The sequence below is a fragment of the Jaculus jaculus genome, chromosome 5 (assembly GCF_020740685.1).
Source record: "Jaculus jaculus isolate mJacJac1 chromosome 5, mJacJac1.mat.Y.cur, whole genome shotgun sequence".
Taxonomy (NCBI): Eukaryota; Metazoa; Chordata; class Mammalia; order Rodentia; family Dipodidae; genus Jaculus; species Jaculus jaculus.
In genome coordinates, this window is record NC_059106.1 from 42125582 (window position 1) to 42150345 (window position 24764).

Consider the following 24764-nt stretch of genomic DNA (forward strand, 5'->3'; position numbering starts at 1 on the left):
GTGGATCCCTGGTCAGAAGGAGCTCTGCTTAGAATGAGCACATGTGCCCCCGACCTGCGGGGCCAATATTACGCGGGGTGGTCGAGGAGGGCTGCAACCTGTAAAGAACGGGCGGAAAAGAAGAAGGAGACCAAGCAGAGGTTTTGTCAAGGTCTCGTTTAATGTTGGATTTTTTAGCTCTTTTATAATCAACCAGCAAGCAGGGGGATCAAGCAGGGGGGCACAAGGAAAGGAGGAGATAAGGCCACCTGGCCGTAATCTTCTGGAACAGCCTGTGGCTTCTCTCGGATTGTAACATCTTGTAACATTTCTCAGAGCAGTCGTTTGTTCTCAGGGGAGGAGCCGCACAAGGGCTGCTTTTCTTTTTGTCCCAGGGCAGCCAGGTCATGGTCTCTGACACACATGAATTCACCGAAGCTGCAAGAACAACACCCATGGCTAGGGGTGACTCCATGGCTCCTTATGAGAGCAGACCAGGGGTATAGGCTCAGCCTGTGGCCTGGCAGCTGTGACCACCCCGCTTCCCAAGGGTGTGTGTAGGTGGGTGTGTGCATGCATGCGCTTGGGACAGGGGGTTTGTGACATACCCTTTGGAAAGCTGAAGAGGTCCAACCAGCATGTTCTTAAAGAAGAGAAACTGAACCTAGCAAGGCCAGGCCGAACGGCCAGGTAGGTGTCCTTAACTTCCTCACTCTCAGACTTCATGCCTGGAGTGTCAAGATGGCTGGGTGCGTCATACTTGTGTCTGAACTGACTCACGAGCCATATCTGGGCTTATTTTGGCTTACAGTTTTAGGGGAAACTTCATCATGGTAAGGAAAACATGGCAGAGCAAGCAACTGAGCGGCACATCTTATCACATCAACTGGGAGGGAGCAGCAAGAGTGAGCTCACTATGAGCGTGCAGGGGGGCTGGGCTAGCAAACCTCAAGGTCTGCCCCACGTGATGACCCTCCTCTAAGAGGCGCCACCTCCCAAAGGCCTCACAACCTTCCTAAGTTGCCACTAGCTGGGGATCAAGTGTTCAAAGCACACGCAGCCATCTATAGGGAGCATTTCATTCACTCCACCAGAGAAGGTAACCCCCTACTTGCAGCTGCTTGACAGATAGCAAGGGACCAGGCTGCTCATGGGGACAGGGATGGGCACAGATGTGGGTCCAGTTATGGTGGGCTGAGTGCTGTCTCTGTTGAACCAATGCATACTATGCCGTAGGAGCCTGAGCAAGCCTCCCATCGAGCCCACCTCACACGGCAGTGGGCTGGGTGTTGACTCTTCGTTCATCTGAGCACCTGCCATGTCTTCATCATGCTTCGAAGCAGGCCACAGTGCTGTCCTCATGGAGTGTGCATGAAGAGGCTGTCATCCCAAGTGTACTTGCAAGGTACTTTTTGTCAGGTAGATGAGAGTCCCATGAAGAACATCGTGAAGGAGGTGGAAAAGACAGAGCCCCGACAGTGTACGTGTGCTTAATGCCAGTGCACTTTATTCTCCCAGATGGCTAAGGTGGTTAATCTTCCATGTAGTTTTAAAGATAATTATACTGGTAAAGCAATTTTATTTGTATTTATTTATTTACTCTAAAATTGATCTTAAATTCTAAGCTCTGAATTAATTTAAGCTCTAAGTTTAAATTCTAAATAGATTTTTAATTCTAAAATTGAGAAACTCTATCATAAAAAAATTGAATTGTATGCCCTCCATAAGTGAATTGTATGCTGTGAATTATATTTCAATGCAGCTGTTTAAAAGGGGAAAAGAAGGGCTAGAGAGATTGCTTACTGGTTAAGGTGAAGCCTAAGGACCCATTTCCAACTCGTTAGATCCCACATAAACCAGATGCACAATGTGATGCATGCACAAGGTCATAATGCACACAAGGTGGCACACATGTTTGGAGTAAGATTGCAAAGGCTGGAGGCCCTGGAACACCAATTCTCTGCCACCCATCTTTCTCATAAAAGACTAGTCTGTTGGACTTGCCTCAGAAAAAGAAAAATAAATAAAGGGAGAAAGAATAGGCTGGAGAGCTAGCTCAGTGGGTAGGAGCACTTCCCATGAAATTGTGAGGGCCTAAGTGGTTTGGGGCCTTCTGAGTTCATTTCCCCAGCACCTGTATAAACAGCTAGGCACAGCCATGGACATCTGTGACTCCAGTCCTGTGGAAGGCAGAGACCCAAGAGTGACTGAGGCTTGAGAAAGTGGCTAGCTGCAGAATCAGAGAGGAAGAAGCTCATCTTGAGGAAACATGCAGCTGAGCAAAGGAGAGGGACACCCGACATTCTCCTCTGGCTCTGCGCGCACATGTGTGGGAGGCTGCGTGTGCATATCCATGTGCATCCACCACACCTATCACACACTCCACACCACATACACAATACCGCACAATACTACACACACCACACACCAGAGTCACACACTACACACCACACTGCACACGTAATACATGCACATACCACACATATTATGCACACATGCCACACATACCACACTACACACACATACCACATACCACACTGCACATACTACACACTCAGACATGCTAAAAAAGAAAAGGAAAGAAAAAAGGAAGGAAGACAAGTGAAATGGGCCATCTCAGACACAGTGGTCAGGGAATCCTCTCCAAGTAGATGCCATTTGGCAGGACCTGTCTATCATCAGTCTTCAAATGACTCCTAAAGTGGCCAAGTCTCTTGTCCTAAGTGGCTGGTATTAAATCCAGACCCAGCATACCCTCTGAGAAGCTACCCTGCTCACCCCAAGCAGCCCTTCCCAGTGCATTTAATGCTGGTCATGTTGTCTGGCTGAGGAGCCCTTATTATCTCTTTCTAGGCAGTTACGTGATAATGACATTCAGGGCCTGGCCCAGGGTCCCACAGCCAATCACAGGACCCCAAACAAGGCAATCCCAGGAATCAGCAGCCCTTGCTGTCAGTAAATCTTTCCGATTTTGTCAGCCATCTGGTCTCAGCGGTGACGCTCCTGCTGCTATCCTAGCACAAAAGCAGCAGAGACAAGGGGAAGTAAATAGACGTGGCTGCATTCCCACAACATTGTATTTACAAATACAGAGGCCACTGGATTCCGTCCACAGTCATAGTCTGATGACCCAGGCTCTGGCCTGTCACTGTCTCTGTCTGGAAAGACTTCCCAGAGAAGGTGAGGCTATAAGGGGCTTGGCGGCTCTGCATGTCCAGGAAAATGCAGGTGGAGTGCAGCAGCAGTCTGAGTTCCCCCAGAACAGGACTAGTCAAACACCAGAGTCTATGCAGAGCAGCCAAGGCAAAGGGATGACCAGGACGTGAGCCTTCCCTCATTGGTAGCTACTGAGCCACCACCCATCGATACCCAACTTCCCTATCTTACCTTTCTTCCTTCCTTCCTTTCCTCTTTCTCCCTCCCTCCCTCTATCCCTTCCTTCTTTCCTTTCTTTCCTCTGTTCCTCCTTTCCTTCTTTCTTTCTATCCTCCCTTCCTCCCAACCATCCATCCAACCATTATTCATCCATCCATCCATCCATCCATCCATCCAGGCACTGCCTCATTTGCACGAACTCCAGTCCTGACTGCATCAAACAGTAGCTCACACTTCAGGCACAGGCATTGCCTCCACTGTCCATGAACAAACCCATACCCAGTCTATAAACCATGGGAACCAGCACTATCTATGATCAAGACACAGTAGGAAATGCCCTCGGGGGTCAGCCTTTGTCCTTAGGCCATGCCAAGAGTCAACCTTGATAGCAGTTTCTTGGGCTCTCTGGACACTAGTTCTTGACCTCCAAGAACCTCTGAAGGCAGACATTCCCTGCAGGTTCTGGGCATCTGGCCATGGAACTATGCTGGCCCCCGAGTTGTGTTTTGGAATAAAGGAGTGGACTATTCCCAGAGACCATGCTAGGGGGCACCTGACTGTGTTGGTGGACAGGGTGAGAGGCAGAGTCATCCCTCTGTTCCCATCCATATGCCCTGAGTAGATTGGGTTATATTTCACGAAGTGGGGTGCAGCTGTCATTGCTTCTGGTCACATGAAAATATTTCCATTCACATAACCAGGAGAAAACAAAGTGGGTTGAGATTGGGTAACGAAGACAAAGTGAGCTCTTGTTGGGAACTGCTTTTCCTCGGAAGTGAGTTGCCATCCCACTTGGCACGGCTTTCCAGCAAACAAGGACAGAAGCAGCCCACACTGGCATCAGCCCAGCTGGGGTGGTGGCAACAGGGCCAGCCTAACGTCCCCAGAACATTCCATGGTAAAGACCATCTGTGTGCATGTTTTTGGCCTTTCCACAGGCAGGGGTCGCCAGTTCATTCCTGGTCGAAGGCCCTGTGTTTCCATGGAGTTTGTCTGGGGAAGGCAAACTTGAGTTTTGGAAGGTGCCAGGGCAGGCTTCCTGGGGAGTTAGAGGAGTAAGCGGAGCCAGCCCAGGCTGCTTGTCCCATGATACCTACATCCATCATGCTGGGGCACAGACGAGAGCTGTCACCCCTTGCTATGAGCTGAGCTGGTCTGTTCCAGGAGTCATTTCCACAGAGCACCTCACTGAGCCCTTGCGCTCACCCTCTGCACCTTTACCTTACCAATGAGGACACTCAGGCAGTGCACAGCAGGTTTTCAGTGGAAGAAAAACCAAGCAGTGTGCCACAAGCGCCATCTCCAGGAGTTGCCCCATGGCCCGAGTAGAAGGTGGAGATTGCAAACAGTGACCAGGGGCAGCGAGGGTAGCTGTAGGTCCCACACTTGCCAGAGACAGCAACACATCTACAGAGCCTCAGCTTCCTCTGCAGTCCTGGGGTGGGGTGCCAGCCCTCCACTCCTTCCTGACATTGTCCCTGCTGACACTCCCCCTGGTACTTTTGGGATTAGTCAGAGGCCACCATAGGGCTAGGGCCACAGAACTCATGTGCTTTCCCCTCTAGCTGCGTGACCTTCATGGCAACCCACTTGTCGCCAGCTTGTTTGAGTGGGTCTTAAGGGTGCGTCTGGGGAGGAGGTAGGGCTACGGGGCTCTGCGTCCAAGGACGGGAAGAAATGACTCCCCGTGGTCATAACAGGTACCTATGATGACCCCTGAAGGATGGTCCCAATCCCATAACGCAGATTTCTAGGTCATGTGGCTAGAGAAACAACGGCGAGCAACTCAACTGTAATATCAGAAAGAGGAAGAAATTGGGAGAGAAGGGACTATTTGTACATGTTACCCAGAACTGTGAGTAGAAACATAGGTGGCTGTTGATGGCGCCCTGTCAGACAGAGGACCTGGGTGCTTCCAGCCCTGAATGGCTGGTGGTCACATAGTTCCCTTCTTTGACTGTTTTCTCAAGCCTCAGCCTTCCTCACTTTCCATCCATCAGACGGGAAATCTCCTCGTTCCCGTGAAGGCGGAGATGGGTGCCCCCCATGCCCGCTGGATGTTGGTTCTACAGCCATGCATCATGCAGCGCCAGCCCTCGGCTCTTTCTCCCTGACCCCGCACGCTGCTAAAATATTGTCCTGTGGATAGGAAATGAAAAGGGTACAACCTTATTTCTTCCAAGATCGCCCAATCTAGCCCAGAGGTATAATAAAACCCCAAACTTCCCTTTCAGGAATCATCTCTTTTATAAGTAATATCCTCTCACATTAAGTGGTAGGCACACAGCTGGGAAGTCAAACACCTGGCCCAGTGATGCTGGTAGCTTGGGGGCATGCAAGGGGAAGACTGCTTTCTATGGGGGTCAGTTTCCTAGAGCTTATGGGGTACAAGTCATGTAGGTGTGACTGACAACAGAACACTCTATCATCCAAAGTGAGAAGGCCCTATCAGAGCCATCTTGGCCATCCCCCTGTAGCTATGTTGGACTGAAGCCTTGCTTATCTGTTCAGTGTGGAGTTTGTTTTTAAAACAAAGGAGGAATTAGAGTAATTAGATTAATTATAACCATCCAGTCATGGCACATTTATCGTTTATCTGGCAGTGTTTATTTAAACACTATAACAACAAATGCCTGTGACACACTAAGCAATCCACCAAGCAGGGCACTGCTGTGGAATATTCCACCTAGACATTTTTCTCCACCTGTCCCTCTCCTTCCCCCATCTCCCAAAGTTGACTACAATCTCATATTTGTGCTTTTAGTTCCTTGCCCCTTATTTTAGTCATTTTCATATATACATTTCTCCCTAAATAATCTGTTGTCTAGTGTTGTCCATAAACCTTTTAAAACTTCATTTAAAAAATCATTTTGGGGCTGGAGAGATGGCTTAGTGGTTAAGCACTTGCCTGTGAAGCCTAAAGATCCCGGTTCAAGGCTCGATTCCCCAGGACCCACCTTAGCCAGATGCACAAGGGGGCGCACACATCTGGAATTCGTCTACAGTGGCTGGAAGCCCTGGCGCTCCCATTCTCTCTCTCTCTCTCTCTCTCTCTCTGTCTTGTTCTCTGTCTGCTGCTCTCAAATAAATAAATAAAAATAAAAACCAAAAAAAAAATCGTTTTGGAGTTGGAGAGATGGCTTAGTGGTTAAAGGCACTTGCCTGAAAAGCCTAATGACCCGGGTTCAGTTCCTCAGTACCCACATAAAGCCAGATGCACAAAGTGGCACATGCACCTGGAGTTCATTTGCAGTGGCTGGAGGGCCTGGCACACTCATTCTTTCTCTCTTTATCCTTCTCTAGTTGCAAATAAATAAATAAAAATATTTTAAGAAAACATTTTGTATCCTCTATGGTTTTCTGGGATTAGCATGGTGTCCCTGGAACTCATTTCTTAAAAATATTTTATTTAGCTGGGCGTGGTGGTGCACGCCTTTAATCCCAGCACTTGGGAGGCAGAGATAGGAGGATTGCTGAGAGTTTGAGGCCACCCTGAGACTACATAGTGAATTCCAGGTCAGCCTGAGCTGGAGTGAGACCTTACCTTGAAAAATCAAAAAAAAAAATATTTTATTTATTTATGAGAGAGAAAGAGAGAGAAGGAATGGGTGTGCCAGGGCCTCTAGCCACTGCAAATGAACACAAAATGCATGCACCAACTTGAGCATCTGGCTTACATGGGTACTGGGGAATGGAACCTGGGTCCTTAGACTTTGAAGACAAGCGCCTTAACCACTGAGCCATCTCCCCAGCCTCATCATTTTTGCTATTGGTGAGTATCTGTATCCCATGCATTTTCATGGCTGTGTAATAACCCACTGTGCGTGTCTCCAACAATTCATTCAACTCTCCTCTTCCCTGTGACATTTGATTTAGGGTCTCATTCCCCATTAGGAACAACACAACTAAGAATAGCAGCCAAGGACTGGAGAGATGGCTTAGCATTTAAGTGCTTGCCTGTGAAGCCTAAGGACCCTGGTTTGATGCTCCATTCCCCAGGACCCACGTTAGCCAGATGCACAAGGGGGCGCACGCGTCTGGAGTTTGTTTGTAGTGGTTGGAGGCCCTGGCGCACCCATTCTCTCTCTCTCTCTCTCTCTATCTGCATTTCTTTCTCTGTCACTATCAAATAAATAAATAAACAAAGAATTAGAAAAAAAAAAAAGAATAGCAGCCAATGTGTCTATGCGTCACCTAGGAGAACCCTGGCTGGGGGTCTGGGTTATCTGCTGCTATGAAACAAGCAAGCTCACACAACCCTTCATGTATCCTGTTGCTTTGCCCCACCATACCCAGGCCTTAACTGGGAGGACCTGAGCTCTAATAAATAAATAATTTAAAAGAAGAGGTGGCTAGTGCCTGAGGAATAATATCCATCTTGTCCTCTGGCTTTCACATGTATGTGCATGTACACAGGTGCACACACACACCAAAGCACACACACACACAAATGAAATGTGTACTCTTGAGGTTACAATCATAAAGGAACACAATTAGAGTGTGATCAGGATTGGCCCCCTGGAGGCTTAAGTAGAAATCCACTCACACCTTTCCCAGCACCATGGCCATTGCAGCTGGTCAATGCCTCATTTCAACCTCTTCACCATCATCACAGGGTGTTGTTTTCTGTGTCCCTTTGTGTCCTTTTCTGCCCTAAGGACACTGTCATTGGATTTAGGCTAAATCCAATGTGATGTCAACTCCATCATAATTACATCTTTAAAGACTCTGTTTCCATATAAGGACACATTCACAGTCTTGAAGGGTTCAGGTGTGGCCATGTTTGGGGGGCCATGTTCATTATGAGATGAGTGTGGTTGGACTTTGAGCCCAGATCAAGGGACAGAGGAGCTGTGCTTCAGTCTACACTTGCTCAGCCTGTGGGCAGTGGGCACCTTGCCTTCTCTAGGTGCCTCTAGCTTCTCTCTGGCAACATACCTGTCTTTGCTCTCCAACATGTTCTCCTTGGTCTTTCAGTACCCACTCCCTCTTATCAAGCCTATGGTAGTTGGAATGGATGTTCCCCAAAAGATTCAGGAGTTTTATTTAAACTTGTAAGTTGGTGTCACTGTGAGTGGATCCTAGATCCAACCCTAAGGAGCTTGGGGGTGGATCTGGAATTTCCAACCTAAGATATGGAAAGTGCCTGAGTTCTGCCTGGCTTCTTTGCAGTTTGGCTGCTGGGTTTTTTTTTGTTTTTGTTTTTGTTTTTGTGTTTGTTTTTTTGCTTTTGCACTTGGTGATGTGTTTTCTCTTTTTCACCATTATGGAACTTCCCCTGGATATTTAAACTTCAAATAAATCCCTTCTTCTGTAACTGTGCTTGGTTTGGAAGTTCATGCCAGCAATGTGAGGCTGTCTACTACAAAGCCCAAGCCCTCCTGGTCTGGTTTTTGCTTTCCTTTGCTGCTGCCTGATCCAGTTCCTCGGGGAGCCACCTCATTGGTCCAGCCCATCTTCTCACGTCACAGGCAACGCCCTCAGGCTGGCCTGTTGATTGGTCATGCTGTGTGCTTTATGGCCTTTCTTAGTCCAAACAGCAGGATGGAGCTGTGATACCCAGTATGGCTCCAGAAGAAGCAGAGATGCATCAGCAACATGTTGAAGGCTAGGGTACCCTTGAAAGTGCAGTGTGACTGCATGGTCCCTTCTTGGGGTGGCGGGGGTACAACTGCTGGGGGTTGAGACCCAGCTAAATAGGTATGAACTGGGTATGTTTAGGCTGATTCCAATTTGAGAGGAAAGTGGGGTAGGTGATGGTAACAAAGAAAAGAGCGAACACAGAAAATGTTCCAGGCTCATCCAGTCCTAGGATGACAAATCTCAGGGATGCTTCAGACCTTAACCTTAAAAAAATGTGGAGCCGCCACCTTCACTGTGTTATGACCCTCCTTAGGGAAGAGAGGGGTCTGCAAGAGAGGAAGGACATGCTAACGGCCCGCTCACTGCTCAGGTGCCCATCAGTGTCATGAAAGTTACCGTCTCATTCCCCACTTTCCAGGGCTCTCTCCAGATGGTCCTGGATGCCTGCGAGTGTCACTGTGCCCTTTTCAATTCAGCAACGGTGACTCATTTTTTCCTGCCTCCTTGTGCAATCCTACCGTTTGTCTGCGAGAGATTCTGTCCCAGGGAATACTGCGTCCCAGTGCTATGGGCTTTAGATGGCAAATCTGAGCCCAGATAGAAACGCAGAAGTCATTACCATTCCCGGCGAGCGCGTGTTAACGACACCGCGGAATAGCGATAATTAGATGAAGCATCATTTCGCACCATCGCAGGCATGCTTTACAATTATTTATCGCCACCCTTTTCTCCAAAGTCAGCAAAATGGAGACTTGTACAACATCCCTACACATCCAATGAGGGGGCCAGCCTGCGACTGTTAATTACCGCCTCATAGGCGTGCTGAGCCTGGCTATCACTGCCAACCTTTTTCTGGGGACCAAAGAGGACAACCCTCTCCCTCTCTCTCTCTCTCTCTCCCTCTCTCTCAATCTCTTTCTGCCTCCTTCTACCCCCAGACCATCTACTTCGGCATGTGGCCTTTGTCCAGCCACCAGGCTTATCTCACACTCTCTGTCTCTACTCTGGCCACCAGTATCCCTTAGCATTGGAGCTTCAGTGACAAAGATTTATTCTCACACTTCTAAAAGATAGAAGTCTGAGGTCAAGGTGTCAGAAGGTAGCTCCTGATGAATTCTGTCTCCTCAAGTGTGGATGCCACTTTCTCCTGACACAGTCTCTCTGTATGTGACTGTGTCCTAATCTCTTCTGCTTTTTTTAATTTTAAATTTTTATTTTATTTTTACTTATTTTACAGAGAGAGAAAGAAAATGAGTGCACCAGGGCCTCCAGCCACTGCAGACAAACTCCAGACCTGCGTGCATCTGGCTAACGTGGGTCCTGGGGAATCGAACCTGGGTCCTTTGTCTTTGCAGGCAAATGCCTTAACCTCTAAGCAATCTCTCCAGCCCTTAATCTCTTCTTTTTTTAATGCACGTGTGTATGTGTGCACATGTGTGTGGAGGCCAGAGGGCAACATCAGGTGTCGTCCTCATTTGCTCTCTACCTCCTATGTGTGTTGGGGATGTGATAATGACATGTATGTGCATGCATATGTGCCATGGCATATGTCTGGAGGTCTGAGGACAACTGTAGGGTGTAGGTCCTCTCCTTTCACCTTGTTTTGAGACAGGGTCTCTCTTGTTGTTTTGTCAAAAGAAAGGTCACACTAGCCAACCCTGCAAGCTTTGGGATTCTCCTGATGACCTCCCATTGTGATAGGCACATGGGGATCAGAATCGCCGGTGTCCCTTTCAGTCCAGCTTTATGTGGGTGCCAGAGCTCCAGACTTTGGTTTTAGGAACCCTAGTGGGCAGGCTTGCTGCCACTGCACCACCATCTCACCCACTCCACCTTATATTTTGAGACAGGGTCTCACAGTGATTCTAGAGTTTACTAATCTGGCTAGACTAACTAGATAGTCATCCCAAGGATCCTCCTGCTGCAAGGCCTGTCCAGCGCTGGGATTACAGGTGTGTGCCACCATGTCCAGCATTTTTAAAATGTTTTTAAATTTTTATTTCAGAGAGCGAGAGAGAGGGGCTGGGGGAGGGAGAGACAGATAGACAGACAAAGGAAGAGAGAGAATTGGCATGCCAAGGCCTCAGCCACTGTTACTGCACTCCAAACGCTTATGCCACCTAGTGGGCATGTGCAACCTTGCACTTGCCTCACCTTTATGCATCTGGCTAACGTGAGATCTGGACGAGTTGAACATGGGTCCTTAGGCTTCATAGGCAAGTGCCTTAACTGCTAAGCCATCTCTCCAGCTCCATGTCTAGCATTTTATGTGGGTACTGGGGATCTGTACTTGGGTTCTGATGCTTGTGAAGCAAGGGTTTTACCTACTGAACTGTTTCCCCGATGGCCTGTCTTTTTGAGACAGAGCATCACTATGTAGCCCTGGCTAGACCTGGAATTCACTATATAGAGAGACAGGGCTGGTCACAAATTTTCAGTAATCCTGTTTCCTCCTTCCCTGTGCCGGGACTATAGGTGTATGCCATGACGCTTGGTAATAGTAATAGGGGGTTATTATCAATATTAAAGAAGTTACAATGTGGCGGTGCACTCCTGTGTGACCATCAGCCACACATTAGCGCGTGCCTGTGCATGCACACACAATTGCTGTGAAGCCAATGGGATTCTTCTTAGATTTAGGTTTCTGTCCCTCAAGTTCTGCTGGGGCCCTTTTCTTCTCCCAAGGTGACAAGGAGCATCTGCCACACCTAACACTAGTTTGCTTTGCACCAAGCAGGGGTCCCTTCCCTGCCACCTATGCTGACAGAGCTGTTGATGAGCCAGTGATCTGCCTCACAGCTCCTTATGGGGTCTTTCAGGTCCCCATGAGTGGGGCTCGCTCTTGCTGTACACGTTGAGATTCCCCATGGATGCATTTGGCTGTGGCAGACCTCAGCATCATAGGAAACTGCAGCATTGTAGGGGCTGGGCAGTGTGACATTTTCCCCCCCTCAGGGCTTGCCACAGATGGAGCCACCCACCAAAGTTTCCGTTTCCTCTGGGAGCAAGTCTCAGAAGCCAGGTACTTTGCAGGCACTGGTCTGAGTATGGGAGATTGATTTCTTATGGGGACCATGCACCATGCACAGCCAGGTCCCTCTGTACCTGGGTACTTCGCAGGGCTGGGAGCCGGACATAGAGGAATACTTGACATGCCTGGCAGCAGGGTGGCCTGAGCTGGGGAGGGTCACAGTGGAGACATAAGCCGCTGAGCTCTTAAAGGCTATGCCCTCCCCAGACTCAGAGTTCAAGATGCCCACTCTGAACTTCTTCATTCAGAGGACGCACAACGTGGCTCTTACCCTGGCAGCACAAGATGTCCTCAGCTGTGGCTGTGCCCCGAGCCCGGCATCCATGGAGGGCAGCCAGCTGAGGCAATGAACTGAGACATGGAGTCTGACGAGGGATCCATGTTCCAATTTATGCATAGAACTCCGTTCCGTCACCTTTCACCCAGTCCCACCAGGGTGGAATTAGTCAAGGGCCTTCAAAGCGCAACAGGGAACCTTTTCACTCTGTATTCAGAGCTCTGCATCAATCCAGGCATTGTGGGAGAAGATGTGATTGCACTCTGTTATTTGGGCCTGACATTTATGGTGAGTATAAACAGAGCGTATTACTACCAGATCATGAGCTCCGCCCCACCACGAGGAAGGCAGCTCCAAGAGCGCACGAGTGTCAGAGAGTTTTTATACGAAAGAGAACAAAGTGACACGCTCCCACTTCTCTTGCTGCTGCTATAAACCAGGAAAGCGAGGAGCAGAAAATTGAAACCATCAGGAAAGCGCTGGGTCTGCGTAGCCAAGACAAGAGTCACCGTGGCTGAAATAAGTGGAGCTGGCGCGGTCTTGGATGGGACTGACTCTGGAAGGGAGGGGGTAAAGGCAGGGAAGAAGAAGGGGTGTGGAAAGGAGAAGAAGGGGTGTGCAGAGATGTTGCAAGGAGGCTGCTCTTCTAGCTACCAGGTCTTTTCAGGGCGTGGCTCTGTCATCTGTCTTCGAGGAGATCTGGCCTCACGAATACTATCACTTCATAAGAAAGATGAGAAGACCCTGTGGACCGCGGACTCTACACCAAGACACATGGGGTTGCTATTTCAACCATGTTCTATCCTGGTGTCTGCACAAAGGTCCCAGGTGCTCACATCTTGTTCGTTATTAAGTGGGGTACAGCAGCTGAGTCCATGACTCTCCAAGCTCCCGGTTGTATACATTTGCTAGAATGATGTCTTCACTGGCTTCCTGGCTAGGGAACCTCCTTGACCACCAGCCCTGAGACCAGGGAGCTCCAGAAATCCTCCTGTCTCTGCCCCCTCGGGACTGAGGTTACAGGCACGTGCATCCATGTTCAGCTTTTTACACGGATACTGGGAATCAAACTTAGGCTTTCCGTCATCTTTGCAGCAACCCCTCTTACCTGCAGAGCCGCCTCCCCCATCCCAGAAAAGGATGTAAAGGTAAACCATAGTGTGCTATGTGTCTGCCTGGCCTTCGGCCTCTGCAGCCCTGGCCTGGGAAAGCCCTCATGGGTGCTGGGGACTGGTTGCAGAAGGTGGTGTGGAGCTCGGTGTGGACCAGGGACTTTCCCCAGTGTCTGGAAGGACTCCTTCCTCCCCGCATGGGCCTAGCACGCTAGAGAGGGCCCTGATGTGGAAAGAAAAGGCAGAGGTCCTGGTATCAAAAGTCTCCCAATAATGGGCTGGAGAGATGGCTTAGCAGTTAAGTGCTTGCCTGTGAAGCCAAAGGCCCACGGTTCAAGGCTCAATTCCCCAGGACCCACGTTAGCCAGATGCACAAGGGGGCGCACGCATCTCGAGTTCGTTTGCAGGGCTGAAGCCCTGGCGCGCCCATTCTCTCTCTCATTCTCTCTCTATCTGCCTCTTTCTCACTCTGTCGCTCTCAAATAAATAAAAGTAACCAAAAAAATAAAAAAGTCTCCCAATAAGCCAGCCTTGTCCAAGAACGGGGAGACCCTGTGAAGACTGGAGACTGAGGCATTCTTGTCCATATGGCCATAAGTTTACCTGGGCATTTGGAAGCCCTACACACTGTAGGGAACACTGAGTCACTACTCTGGGCCACTAGTTAGGGGACGGAGATAAAGGACATCAGAGACCTCAGCAGTCAGCCTGGGTTCGGGGCATGCTTTACCACACAACAGGACTTCAGACTTGCCCGGTGTCTCATTTTCTCTTTCAGTGACTGAGATGGCAATACCCAAAGCATACCCCTACTGTAAGCCAATGGACACCTCATGTCCCCTCTTTGCCCAGAGCCCCAGTTTCCATCTCAGTTGTGGTTTCCCTCCTGAGCCTATGACTCTCCCAGGCCTGTCCAGTGTGTGTCCAGTGCCTGCTCAGGGTCTCTTCCCAAGTGCCTGAGGGGCTTCTCAGACCTAAACCAGCCAAACCGGAACTCTCTCTGAACCTCTGCCAAGGGTACCCCTTCCTGTCCTCCCCATCAACCTTTCATTCACCAGAAGGTCAGAAGTATCTGGGACATCTCTTTCCCTGCCTTCCTCACTCAGTTGTTCAACGGGCCCTGGCAACTCTATCCTGCACATAGCCCAAGTTCATACTTGCTCCACCTCAGCCCATTCTCCATGAGCAGCCAGAGTGATCCTTTAATGATGCACATCAGAACACAACACCTCCCTCCCCAGGATGCCCCCAATCCTTCTGTGTCTGAAATCCAATGCAAACTCCTGCCCACAGCTATCTCCCTGCTCAGCCTCTCCCCGCAGGCTCCCTCTAGCTCCCCTGGCTCCAGCCAGCTACGCCACCTGGCTGTTCCTCCAGGTGGCCACCTCCAGTCACATCCCAGGGCCTTTGCAGATGCCCTTCTTTCTGCCTAGCACACACTCCCACTCCAGATTTGGCAGGGCTGGCTCCACTTATAGAGTACTAAGAATGTTTTAGATCCAGGAGTATCTGAATGTGGCAGCGTTGTGTATGGCCCGAGGACAGGAAGGTTTACGGACCCCCAGGGGGCTGGAGAAGGCTCATCAGAGAACATTCAAGTGATGGGAATCTCACAGCAGGCTTTGGGGGGGGGGATGCAGGATGATGGCCCAGGCCCGGGAGGGGCAGGCATGCACTCCAGGACACCTGGTTTCAGTGGCTTGTGGCTTTTGGCACAATATACATATACCTTCAGGGAGCCCAGAGCACCAGGTTCCCCTGCCCCTACCACAGCAGTCACAGTTTTAAAGAGCCTGGGCACCTTCAGCTATTCGGAGCTCACTGGCTTGAGCACCCTGGACAGGGCAGGACGCGCACCTGAGCACATGCTATGGGCTTTCCCACCTGGCCCTGAGCTTTTGTTGGAGCCATTACAGTAACATCTGGAAGCTCGAGGCACACCAGTCATCTTAGCCTACCTTCTAAGAGACGTGTCTACAGAGCCAGGAAGCCTCCGCCACACTCCTGGGGCTCACAGGGCGACCTACTAACGGGAATGTGCATGTGTGGTGGCTAATTACTATCTCCCCTCTGGTTTCCTGGATTTGGAAAAGGGGAGCCCCAGACATATGGAGCACTAGTGGGACCCCCCCTGGGATCCCTGCACCAGCATGTCAAAGCTCAGTTCTGTAGAGGCCCAGGCTGCCTTGCCCCTGGCTGGGAATGTTGCTCAGTGGTAGAGTGCTTGCTTAATAGGCAGGAAGCCATGGGTTCAAACCCCAGCACTGCAACAACACAGGTGGTGGTCCAGCACCTGTGATCCTAGCATGCCAGAGATGGGAGGTAGGAGGATCAGAAGCACAAAGTCATCTTTGGCTACATAAGTCTCTGTCACAAGAGACTTGAAATCATGTAGACATGGGTTCGAATTCTGCATCTCCTATTCATTGTGTGACCAAGGAGAAGTGAATTCACTTCTCTGGGGTAGGACCAGTGCAGCCCCTGCATGCCAAGACTGGCAAAGATTTGATGGGTGTTTGACAGCATTTCAGTTCGTATTCGCCAATGCTGTGATCTTCCCTGCACAGTACCCCATCCCCACCTATGTATCTCGACCCTGTTCTTCCTTCCCCCATAGGTTTTCCCACAGTTCCTACTTGAAGCCACAGCTGGCTCTCAGGGTCCCTTCGCTCTGGCATCTCTGTCATGGCAAAGGACATCGCACAGTCCTTCCTGGCTCAGGGAAGTTGTGAAGGAAACCTTGATCCTTGTGCTGTTATACAACCGCTGAGGAGAGAAAGAACCTCGGCATTCTCCACTCTCCCTTCCATCCTTCCTTCCTCCAGCAACTCTGTGGGAAACCAACCACAATTGTCAGGAACCCAAGGCCTAGCCTTCTGGGGACCAGGAGCCCTCTCCTAAGGCTCCTGATACAAAGAGGAGAGAGCTGCTAGGGAGAGCTGTAAGAGGGGACAAGTGTGGTACCGCCCTCGCAGCTGGGTGCCCTTGAGCAAGTGTCTTAACCTTTCTGAGCTACCAAGCCTTTATCTGTAAAGTGGAGGTGATAACTGTCTCCTGATGTGAGGGAGGTAGAGATGAGGTAGAGGAGGTGGGTGTGAGCTGCCATCTAAAACGTCCTTTAAAAACCTCACTGTTTGTTTAAAGAGCCTAGGAAAGCCATAGGAGGAAGGGTTTCTGGTTTGTTTGCCCGTTTGTTTTTGTCTCTGTTATCTTTAAACAAGTGTTATCAACAATGTGTGCTTTGGAAAGGTCACTCCCAGCCCCAGGGGAGGAACATGATGAAATTTATGAGGCCCTTGAGATAGTTGGAAAGTATTCTGCGCAGTGTCTGGGCTCCCAGGAGGTGCTCAGGGACACTGGCTCTCATGACTGCATCTGTGACGGTGACAAGCAGCCATCTCCCCATGACCAAAACGGAACGGCTTGGCCCAGACAGAAATGCTGACTGGAAGGAACGAGGCCGGATCTTCAGTGGGAGGCCTCAGCTGATGCTGTGCAGGGCACTGAGGTGCTAGGAGGGGCGCCTGTGTCTATCCTGGAGAGCCTGAGGGCGTCTCTTGCCTTGGTCTGGGGGCTCTGTGTGCCTGGCCTTTTATTTAAATCAAACTCTGTCTGCTTGTGTGACATTGGGTATTGAACCCAGGGCCTCACACATGCTGTGCAACTACCGTACCACAAAGCTACATCCCCAGTCATAAAAATATTTGGTGTGTATGTTTGTAGTGTGCATGCATGTTCACATGTATGTGGGCCAGAGGGTGTCCTCAATCATACTTTGTTATTTTTGGAGACAGGGTCTCTCACTAAACTCCAGAGCTACTGATTTGGCTAGGTTCACTAGCCAGCACATCCTGGCAATCCTCTTGTCTCCATCTCCCCATAACTGGTATTGCAGATGCATACCACCACGCGCAACTATTACATGGGTGCCAGGGATCCAAGAGCAGGTCCTTTTGCTTGTGTGGCACGTATGACCCACTGAGCCAACTCCCAAGCCTCCTGTCTTGTCTTTCTATATCACGTGCCCCATGAACTGGCTGCCCACCCAAGTCAGGGATGGGATGGAAATGCATCTACCTCCATAGACACATTACATGCTACTTCAGGGCTTTCTCCCTTTCTCTCCCCATCTTTGTCCTCTCTTCCCTCCCTCCTTTCTTTCCTCTCTTCCTTCCTTCCTCCCTTCCTTTCTTCCCTCTTCCCCCTCCCTTAAACAATGTTGTTAGGGATTAAGCATTATCTACTGGCCAGCAGACACAGACTTGAGTTTTAGCTGCTTAACGTACCAGCTCAAGGGTCTTGGGTCAGTTAACAAACCTCGGCTCACATGAGAAATGGGAATGATCATGATGAAAATGTTTGTCTCTCTTTCATGATGTGTGTTTGTGTGTGTATGAAGTGTGTGCGCCACTGCACACCCATGAAGGCCTGACGACAACCTTAGGGCGTTTGTCCTCTCCTTCCACTTTGCTAGAGATAAGGTCTGTGTTTGCACATGTGCCCATCTAGTTGGCCTAGAAGCTTCTGGATTCTTCTGGCCCCACTTTCCATTTCTGCAGGCATGCTGGGAACACTGATGCATGCACCACTTTGTGTCTGGCTATACATGGGTTGAACTCAGGCAGACAGGTTTGCAAGCCAGTGCCTTTAACCACTAAGCCATCTCTCTAACTAGTACTTGCCTTTTACTAATTTAATTTAGCTAATACTTGACACAAGGACTCGGTGTAAGGCCCTGGCAAGTGGAACTTGCTCCATAAATGTAAGTGATGTCATTTTGCAGTAGCTTCATGGCTTCATGGCCTGGCGGGGCTATATATCACCTTAGCATCTGCAGTCATTCTTGGTGACTAAACTTATAGATTCCCTTTTTAAAAAACATTTTATTGACAACTTCTATACATATAGACAATATACCATGATCACAATCCCCTCCCAGCCCCTCCCTTTTCTCCCTTCCAAATCCTCCCTCTACCAAATCCCGTCTTCTTTCCACTTAATCTCTCTTTTATTTTGATGTCACCATTTTTCCTCTTATTGTGCAGGTCTTGTGTAGGTAGTGTCAGCCACTGTGAGGTCATGAATATCATGGCCACTTTGTGCCTGGGACAGCATTGTTAGCACTCCCCACCTTCCTTTGCTTCTTATATTCTTTCTACCACCTCTGCCACAGTGGTCCCTGAGCCTTGAAGGGTGTGATAGAGATGTCTCACTTAGTGTTGAACACTCCACTGTTGAGATTCACTTTTCATCTGGTGTGGCTGCGAGCTGAGGGCATGTGGAGAGTCAACCCATTTTCCTGAGTTGTGCCACCACAGGATGTCTCTCCCCGCTCCCTTCCCTCAAAGCAGCTACTGTTTGAAATGCACACTGCCTCCGCAGGGAGCTTCTGGGCCTTTCTTTGTGCTTGCTTCCTTTGCCTTAAAATATCTGAGAAGAAATTCCAGTTAGTGACTGAGCCAAGCCTTAGAGTGCTGGAGTCACTGCACGCCCCCAAGACCTCCCTCTGCTGTGGTTCTGATGTGTCCAAAAATTCATGTTTAAGGTATTGGGAGATGGGGCCTTTGAGAGGTCAGCAGGGTTAGACGAGGTCATGATGGTGGCCACTGTGGTGGTATTGGCGACTTCATGAGAGGGGGAAGAGAAGCCTGAGCACTTACACAGCTGCTCGCACCATGTGATGCCCTCTGCCATGCCATGAAGCAGCGATAGGCCCCTCACCAGAGCTGAAGCAGGCACCAGGCACATGCTAGGCAGGTACTAAGCACTTGGATTTCCCATGGGCCATGGACCAAATACATCTCTATTCTTTACAAACTCCCCAGGCACAGGTATTTCTTGGAAGCAGCATGAAGTGGACTGGGATCCCTTTCCTGCCCTACAACGAGGTGGGAAGCCAGAGTCTCCCCTCGGAGGCCATCCGTACCCTGGGGACCCTCTGTATGCCACACACAGCGCCCTGTGTTTTCCCAGCCGTGTGAGAGGTTTTGTGTGTGTTGGAGTATTTTTGAGTCCATCTTCAAACTGAAGGCTTAGCTCTCTGGAGGACTGGGGAACCCAGGGAACACCCCACTTTTCCAGCTTTACCAGACTCTTGTAGATGTGACGTGGCTGTGTGGAGAAGTTGTGGCCAGTGGATGGCGAAGATGCCACAGGTCTTCTCGTTTTTGTTTTACGATGCTGGGGAGGTGAGGCCTCCAGTTGCTTTTCTGAAACAGTAGCTTAAAAACTTGACTTGATAAATGAGACATGACCTTGGGGTAAATTTGCCTATTATCTGGAAGTCATGGAAGCAAATATTAAAACTAGGCTTCATTTATTTTACAAAGAGTGTGAGGATGTCAAGTTTCTCATAATGAGTAAAACTCTGCTTGGCAACTTTTTATACTCTTTATGCTTTTTACTGATGCCATCATGCTTAGGTGACCCACACTTAAGACTTTACCATTCTGGAGGATGAAAAATAAAGGACAAAGTGTGGGTGGGGTTCGCTCTGAGGACTGTGAGGGCCAGTCATGCCTGACCCAGTCGCCTTGCCCCTGCCATGGTGCTCACTGACAACCTGTGCCGTTCCCTGGCTTAGGGGAACATCACCTGACCTTTGCCTTCATTTGCGTGTATGTCCCAACCCCTCTCTCCTTAAGAATGTGGTCATATTGGACCCAGGTCCGCTCTAAGACCTCATCTCAACTCAATGATTTCTGAAAGACTTGGTCTCCAAACAACACGTACTGAGAATCTAGGGGGCATAAGGCTTCACCATAGGAAGGTTGGGGAAGCAACTTTGGAAATGGAGAAGCACCCTGTTCCCATGGGTCTGGGACTTACCTCTGACACAGGCTCAGAGTCCATTCTCATCATGGATGTGTCCCTCAGGACACAGTGCCCAGCAATGGCATGTGGGCTTATAACTGGAACTCCAGAGCTCATGTCACTTGTCACAACAGAGGCCAATGAGCAGTGACAGAAATGGAAGTTTTTTAGATGAGAGAGCGAATTGGCACAGCAGGGGGTCAAGCCACTGCAACGGAACCCCAGACACGTGAGCCCCCTTGTGCACATGTGCGACCTTCAGCTTGCCTCACCTTTGTGCATCTGGCTTATGTGGGATCTGAGAGTCAAACATGAGTCCTTAGGATTTGCAGGCAAGCGTCTTAACTGCTAAACCATCTCTCCAGCCCAGGAATGGAATTTTTCAGTTGTGCTTTATTCAGAGAGCCAGTGATCTGAGAAAGGCAGCAGGTTTATACCCTAAGAACTCTGCCTTCCATCTCATCTCCAGCCAGCAGTGTTTGACAAGGAGGGGGACAAAAGCAATCAATCCTTGCAGGGCTCAGGTCTGCCCCTCCGGGCAGGGAGTCATTGCAATGCCTGCGCCTGTCTCATTTCCATCCCTTGCACTCTTCCCTCCTTGTCTGGATGTCTGGGCTCAGGCACTTCTTGGAGTACTGAGGCTAGCTGTGTTGGCCAAGGTCAACCCTGTGCATCTTCAGGGCCGTCGGGGCTGGAGAGTTAACTCAAGAAGCCAGGTATCAGCAGTTTGTGCATGTTAAGCTACTAGTCACACGTGTACCTGCTGATGCCTTGCTACAGTGTACAATACAAATGTATCTTTATTATACAGAATATGAAAGTGGCCCTGCCTATCCCTCCTGTCCTCTCTTGGACTAAAGGGACAGCCTTCACAGTGTCACATAGGCCAGCTTTGCATCTCAGGTCTATTACTTCTCAGCATGTAACCTTGGCCAGGTGAATTCGCTTCCCCCAGGCTCAGTTGCCTGCTTGTAACCCCGAGGGGTCACCCCATCCAGATGGCTGATGTGGGGTCTAGTGAGAAGGCAGCCAGCCAGCCTGGGGGGCCACACTGTGCCAGGAACAAAGGAGCTGCTTTGAGCTTTTGTGTTTCCCCTACGCTGGCTGCCTGGGGCTTGAGGATTTTAGGTTAGTGGAGAAGGGCGATGAAATGAGCGGCCTTTCCCTCTCTCGAAGCTGTCTCTGGCCGCTTGGCAGGCAGGGTGCAGCTCAGCGCTGCTGAAGGGAGTTTACTGCTGAGCTTAATGGGGTCGTTTTCTGCAGCACATAAATCTGTCCGGGCTCAGCTGAGATTCCTGGGTGGCTTGCCCGGGAGCCACTGCTAATGGAACTTGCCCCTGGAAGATGAGCTGGGGTGTTTGACGTCGTGGATGTTTCTTTGAGCTCAAGAGGGCTTTAGATACAGAAGTTGGGTTTGGCTCTTTGGTTAATGCCTGCCAGCCTGGCCAGCGGGTTGTGTCTGTCAACAGAAAGAAAGGATGCCACTTGCCTGGAATGCGTGGTCCTCCTCATCACAAGCCTTTGCCATCACAGTGAATGACATTCATTTGTTCAATGACTCTGGGCTCAACTTTTAGTTTGGGGTGAGCAGGCTGAGAAGGCAAATAGGAGATATTTGGTCCCCAGTGTGCAAGGGAGGTGACCAGGTGAAGCTTCTCTGAGGACATGGCCTTGTAGCTGACACTTGATGGATGAATCAGCTGGCCAGGTCAAGAGAGGGGACCCCCAGAGAACCCCCGGGCAACTGTGGAACTGTGTCCTCTTCCCCCAAGGCCTTCTGTGATTCTCACCCCCTGAGGGGGGTCATAACCCACAGGGTCTATGTATCTAGTCACTTGGTGACTTTTGCATAGCTTAAAAAGTCAAGGTGAATCTCATTTCATGCAATAAATATTAACCTGGAAGGTTGGGGGTACATTAAACTTTTATGTCTGGCAATCAATTTCTTATGCAAGAGAGGGATTGCTGCTAGTTAAAGGAATTTGGGGTGACCCCTCCCCTGATGGGGATCACCCAGCCTCGCGTGTTTGGCGAGTCACTCTGGGTTTCCTCTGAACCAAGTGCATGTATATTCATCCTCTTTGGTTCTCTGCTTCCTTTCCTCTCTGTCAGTATCTCTCATGCAATTCCCCAAGCCCTGGGGCTACTTGCAGTCTTGGCTCATCTTTGAGGAAGAATCTCTGTTATCTCCCCTCTAGGAGTTTAATATTCCTCAAACACACAGGCTGTAATCCATGTCTCAGAAAACTAACTTGAGACTGTTCTCAATACTTTCCTCTTGCAAGTCTTCACTCCGATCTGCAAATGCTCCTAAGAGAAAGCATATGTTGCCTCCCAGCCACATAAGATCATAAATGATGGTTAGTTTGTCTTAATGACATTTCCTGTAGGGTGCATGGGTGCTGGGGGAGTTGGTGGACTTGGGTAGACTTGTTGGGTGTGGATAAAGTCAGTGGCATTAGACATTAGACAGTGTTAGTGGACTTGGATATAGTAGATGGATGTGGAAAGAGTCAATGATGTTGGACAATGTCAATGGACTTGGGTAGAGCAAGTGGGTGTGAAGAGTCAGTGGTCTTGGGTGATGTTGAGCTTGGGTAGAGCAGGTAGGTGTGGAACAGAGACAGTGGCCTGTTATGAAATGTGTGGGGTGAGTAGTATGTTTTTGCTCTGGTCTGGCCAAAGTGCTGTATCAGTGGGATGTGCTGTTCCCTCACTCATTGTATCATCCAGGACAGGAGCTGGGCTATTTTTCTTGCATCCGTTTTACTTGGTGATTAATACCTTTCTTAAGTTCAGCTGCAGTGAGTTATTAATAAATTATTTTGAAACACATTGAAATCACTTTGTAAGCTTTTTGCTAACACCTTCAAGAGGCCTCCAGCTATAAAACAGGACTTTCTCATCTTCCCAGTGCGGGACATCTGTGATGCCCGTGTCTCAGAGGTTGTTAATAAATAATGAATGGAGAAGTGATCTGGGGGTGACCTTTAGTGGAACATTATCTGTCAGCCGAACTTCACTAAACCCTCCTGTTCGGGCTGTCTCTGGCTTTGGAGCATGGCAGTATGCACAGCAGGTGGTTTGGTTCCTGCCATGGAGGGATAGTTCACAGGATGAGTGACATGGCAAGGTGGTTGGTTGTGGAACTCTCAGGAGGACCTAAGCCCTGAGATTGGCAGGTCTGTTTTCAGACAGTGAGGATGGGCATCTACTCCTGCTGGTGATGGCCAAGTGTGGAGTGTGGCAGCACTGTGGCTACTCTGCCAGGCTGGTGAAGGACTTCTGAAGATGGGCCCTTCTCTTCTACTTTGCTGGCTGCTCAAAGTCACAGCAAGCTGAAATCTCCCAGGAAATCGTAACACCCAGGGATAGACACCCAGTGGAGAGCCACAGAGCCATAAAGCCTCTGGTGGTTGAAGCCAGACAGCCAAAATGCGTGTCTAATCCAGCCTCATCAGCTTCTAGGAGAACTGTGATTTAGGAGGACCAGGGATGTCCCCAAGATGGCCAATGGCTAGCGTGGACTTTCCACTTAAGTCATGAAAATCAAGCCCTTGGCCAGTCATCATCATCCTCATATGGTTCTAGATCTGCTTCAGTGATTCATAAGCAAATGTGCATACAGCGTTAAGTACCAACAGGGATGCCACAGGGAGCAGACGGTTGTTGTACCTCCCTAGATGCCCCACTTATATCTCAGACCTGTGCGTGTGGGTGGCCATTAGATTCTATGACACTGATGGGGGCTGGCCCTTGGGGAGGACAGACAGGGGTGGAGAGGGACAGCTGCCTGAGAAAGGACTGAGGAAGCTGAGCATAATGGAAGAGGAAGACGCTCTTTGCGTGTCAGGAGAATGATGTCCCAATGGTCTGTGACTTACAAAGGTGGAGACCTTTTGTTTGTAGCCTACTGGGATTATAGCACATGGTGTTTCTAGAATCCATCAGAAGCTGTGGCAGGAAGCATGTGTTCAGGATTCATGAGTGAATGACTGGTCACACTGATTTCTCTGGCTATTGGTGACTCCAGTCTGTTTATAGCTGGTGAAGCATCAGAGCAGGATGTCCTGGGAGCAGTGATGACATCAGCCAACCTCACACCCAACTTTGAGTGGGGCTGGACTCCAAGAAGACTGACTCATAGTCTCCAGGCCCGTCAGTGGATGCTCTCGGGGAACCCTGGGTTGCCACACACACCCCCTGTAGGTAGGCTTAATGTTCTGAACCTGTAACACTGATTCCGACATCTGAAATCACCTTAAAATTATCTCTGGAGTTTTATTTCCTTGACTCCTGAATAGATCACATTTTATTGTTGAACACTGAAATCTCATTACTTTAGGAAGTGCTATTACTGGAAAGGAATTCCTCTCTCCCGCTCTGATTAAAACCTCCTGTTCGTATTAAAATAAATAATTTCAGACCGTTATGAAGGCATGGGATATGCAGCCAAGCATCTTCTCTCCCCAGGCCCCATGCCTAGGAATAGATTAGCTGGAGTGGTAGGTGGGCAGGATGGCTCTGCCAGGGTTTCATTGCGGGGTCGCCTTCTGTACCTGCTGTCTTGGTGAAGGCACTCCCTTCTTTCCCT

The 24764-nt window shown here is 49.6% G+C and overlaps 1 protein-coding gene across 12 annotated transcripts in view; it reads left to right on the forward strand.

Annotated features, from left to right (window-relative positions):
• Camta1 (calmodulin binding transcription activator 1) overlaps nucleotides 1-24764 on the forward strand; it is a 933671-nt gene that overhangs the window by 556577 nt on the left and 352330 nt on the right. The gene's annotated exons all lie outside the window — the stretch shown is intronic.